Source organism: Amblyomma mixtum, chromosome 2 (assembly GCF_055824585.1).
Source record: "Amblyomma mixtum isolate Tamu chromosome 2, ASM5582458v1, whole genome shotgun sequence".
In the NCBI taxonomy this organism is placed as follows: Eukaryota; Metazoa; Arthropoda; class Arachnida; order Ixodida; family Ixodidae; genus Amblyomma; species Amblyomma mixtum.
Window position 1 is genome coordinate 249,583,176 of NC_143013.1, and position 4,546 is coordinate 249,587,721.

Below are 4,546 nucleotides of genomic sequence, written 5' to 3' on the forward strand. Positions count from 1 at the left end.
TGTCATCAAGTGACTGGTGGTCTTTTATCCAAGCGAAGGCGACTATGAGACATGTTCTAGATTATAGTTGACGCTTCGGAGGAAGCTGCATGTTTATTTTCTGATAAGCTTCCCTTTAGGCAGTGCCAGATGCCCCAGTAATATGGAGGTATACTGGACTTCATGTTACATGCATATATTGCAAGGTGTCAAGCACTGCTAGGGAACGTAAACCGAGGCAGCGTAATAAGAAATGCAGGCAACAAAAGCAAAAGTAATATCTCAGCTACAGGTTCCACCAGGACACAGGGATCACAGTTCCAACGAGCACAAACCAGAATCTTTCGCAACCCAGGCAAAAGCCACAGGGTACTATTCGTTGTTGAGAAAATCTTAGTAAATTTGGTGATTTGGTATACTCTTGTCCTCACACAATTTAAGGAAGTGCTAAGATTCAGGAAAGTTCGTTTTCAAAATCAAATTACGAACCCCTCTCAGCCTCCAAAACTCTTTCTGATTCTGGCGATAACTTTGCCAAGCTGGCTGCCTTAAACAGATGATTCATTAATAAGTCATTGGAACTAACCAATACAAAGCACAACGGTACAGAGAACGAGGTTTTTAGTGTTTCTTATAACCCTAATTATTAAATAAGCCTTTTTCGAGTTCTTTCTGAAGAAATTCAAAAATAGCCAGTGTGGTTCTGACGATGCTTCTGACAAGTCAACTCTAATCTTAGAGCACTTATGATTTTTCTTGTATGCTCAAAATGCCCGGAAGTATTCGCACTTTTCAGTGCCTATAGGTGGCGCGGCGGCATCGTCGCAATGGAGAACGGTGCGGTGAGGGAGGTGCCACGGAAGCGCGCGCGTTTGGAGGAGCGTGCAGCTCCCGGCCCAGTTGTGTTGGTCGAAGTGATTCTGTCGCTCGCTAAAGAAACGCAGAGGTTCGCCGTAGAATACGAGACACCATTTAATGCGCAGCCATATGATCCACTAACCGCTTGACTCCATACAAAACAAAGGAGGGCAGGGACAAAGTAAACACTTTCATGCGACTGTTCTCTTCCTGTGTTGCATTACTTTGTGCTGCAACTTTTTAACATGAATGGCTAACTGGCTTCCGTATACCGTAATTTCAGGTATGCACTCCGTGGGCTGTACATGAAAAAACTGAAATTTTGCACTTTGCGCACTAACTATACGAGTACAAGCGTGGACAGCACAGTATCTTTCAATATCGCCGGGTATGGAACGAAATACCCTACGCTTATTCTATTCCGAGGTTAGACTTCCGCCGTGCTTGTAGATACATTTTTATGCGCCGGTCGCACACGTTGTAGGCTGTAAGTATCCGGCGCGGACAATCTAGTAAACAAAATTTTTTTCAGAAAAAAGTGAGCCCTGCTGACGGGTGCCGACTGTATATCGTAAATTACAATAATGTACTGTTTCAACCTCGCCCTATCTACAAAACTCATGAACAGGATAACGAGCGTAAAATACAGAACGTTAGTGTGCACAGAGGTCCACTATATTTAATTTTTTCATAAGCACGACGGCCAAAGATCTTCAACTCTTCATATTCAAAGCGCACCGTTAAAACACACATCTGCAACCTCCCTACCCGGCATGTGCTTTTTTTCTGGATTCTTGACGCCACCCGTAAGAATGAACGGTAATCTGTAGCGACGACATGGTGCCGGCCTTCAGCGGTGGTCGCACAAGGTTCAGATCCTTAATTGATGTAATAAAGCTCCGGACCAAAGAACGCCGTAACCAGACACGCTAGGTCTGCTAACTGACCGATATAACGCCAGGAGAAATACACTTTCTAGACGTCCTCACTGCATACGACGACTACATTCGAATCAGTCACTTTATTCCCGATCCACAGCTCCAAGCTCCAAAATGATTCCAATTTTTTGTACATCGGAGAACTGCGCAGGCTCAATTCGCCTCGCACTGCATGCACGATTTACGAACTGGGGACACTACACAAACAATTCCTGTCCACTTTTTTCATGGGCACAACCATTGCGCGAACAGTAGCTGCTTGCACTGCGAACGCTGATCACCGGCCGACCGCTTCGGAAAAAAACCGCGTGGGGACGCCACCTTTGCTGAAAAGTGCGAAATAATCTGTTATGAATAACATCTTCAATGCAAAGCAGCGCGCACAGACAAGGCGCCATGTTTCCGCTGGGAACATCAGCGAGAGATAGAGAAAGGAATTTTAATGAGAGGAAAAGATGGTTGGTTGATTGTAACATGGCCCTGGCCTGCTACTCCACACTGGGGAAAGGGAAAGTGAAAATGAAGGTTGATGATGGCATAATACAATGAGCTTCATGAGTGATGTCCACACACGCACACACACACTGGCTGGCACTCGTATCGCGGTGAGTAGACGCACGTGAAATTCATGTCTTGAACAGACACACCGACGCATGTCATTAACACATTCTGGAGTAGAGTCTCCACGAAAACACAAATGTGCACTCTCCCTTTATGTCCAGAGGTTCAGAGCCGAGACACACCGTCTGTTGCCGATATATGGCTGGAGGCTCAGAACCTAGGAGGAACAGATCACATCAGTATCCACGAGAGAGAGTCGAACCCGCGGCAGCGCTAACAGATCAGCTGCAAAGGCCGCTGCGCGATACCACTAGGCTATCGGCGCAGTTTTTTCTTGACTGCATGGAAATAAATCCCGCTGAGCTACCAACTACGTTACGTACAGTCGCGAGCAAAAAATATTAGCACAGATCATTGGCGATCCGAATTCGTATATCTCACCACGCGGCGCTGCGGTACGCAGACCTGCCTAACGGGCCGTTTCCATGTTTGGAGCGTAGGGGGGGGGGGGGGGGGGGGGGGGACGGCATGAAGTAAGCTTTATCAAGCGTGCACCGCCCGAGCGTTGAAGTGCCGACCCTACGTGACTGCTTGCCGCATTTATTTTGACTCGGTTATCATGAGCAAAAATGGCCTCTTTTTATTGCTGTTTTTTTATGTCCGCGATGGTTTGTCAAAAGGAACTCGCGGGAACAATAGATGATAGCGCTGCTTTTAGCCAGTAATTTTGCTGTCCGTGGCAGTCCGCTGAACCTCCCTAATACTGTAGAATGGGAACGGCCCGGCACTCTCGTTATCAGCCTCTTCGTCACCCGTAGCGTCACGCGTTGTCATTCCGGCGCTCTGGTGTTCCATCATGTGTGCTAATCTTTTTTACCCGCGACTGTACACACATACTATTCTGCAATGGAGACTCCCCTTGCTATCGCCACGCACGGACAGGCCACGTGTTAGACTGTTGTTGTGTTGTCCTCTAAATAATGGCGCGTACCTACTGCGGGGGATTGGCCAAGACACAGGCGGCAACTGATAGGTTAGACTGCACCACAGTATCGCGCTGTGCAATCCAGATCGTCGTCCTCATCAACTTCCATCTGCTTCATTTCGCGGCACTTTCCGCTCATCGTTGTCTTCTACGTAGCACATATCCATTTTTTCGCACTGATTGGACAGATAGATAGACTTGATGAAATGAAGGCAAAGAGGTCGGCCAAAAATATTGATATCTGGGTTACTACTCCGCACTGGTGAAGGTGAGGAGGAGGAGAAGAAAGAGGGTCGTGATGCGTGACGATGCGAATGTAGTAAACACGTTATCTGTGGAATTTTTTGCTTCGTTCATCTCATGCCCCTGTCTTTTGCCCTGTGAGTGAATTAATGCTTCGACCATTAGAATCCAATGCGGACCCTAAACAAGTGATTTTTACTTTTCACTGACATTCAGTTTCGTTGATGGCTTATGGAGGTTTGACGTCCCAAAGCAGCTCAGGCTATGAGTGACGCCGCAGTGAAGGTCTCCGGAAATTTCGACCACCTGGCGTTCTTTAAGTTGCACTGACATCGCACAGTACACGGGCCTCTGGAATTTCACCTCCATCGAAATTCCACCGCAGCGGCCAGTATCGAGCCCGCATCTTTCGGGACAGTAGCCGAGCGCCATAACCACTGAGCCACCGCGGCGGCTGACATTGTTTCATTCTCACCGAAATTTCTATTCCGCTCCTCCTTAATGACGTGCGCAAATTTAATTACCGTACTTTTATCGAAGCATGACAGGAACCTGCAGTGCGCATTGCAGTTTTAGAGGGCTGTGTTTAAAGTGCATCGCTCTTCATTCGTATTGGCACGTGTCGTATTAAGTATCTCTTGCTCGTTTCTAAGCTTATTACCACTGGGCATGCGTTCAGAGCAGACGACACGCTGCACTCAGCGTTAATCCTGCCTGAAGAAGCAAAAAATTGTTCTCCGCCGGCTGTAAAAGGTTAGTTCATGGAGTGCGCGCTTAACGCAGATTGAAAGCTCCGCGCATTGCAGGCATTGTTCAACGCGCCGCCGTTGTGGTAAGCGAGCCAGCAGACACGCTGTGAAGAACATCAAAGAAACGCAGCGGAGCGGCGGCAACGCCCCAACCGACCAGATCCTACAGCGAGCAGCGCCGCCGCCGCGTGCATTAGGAGAGCGTACGCCCCTCTCCATAGGGGCGAGCACGG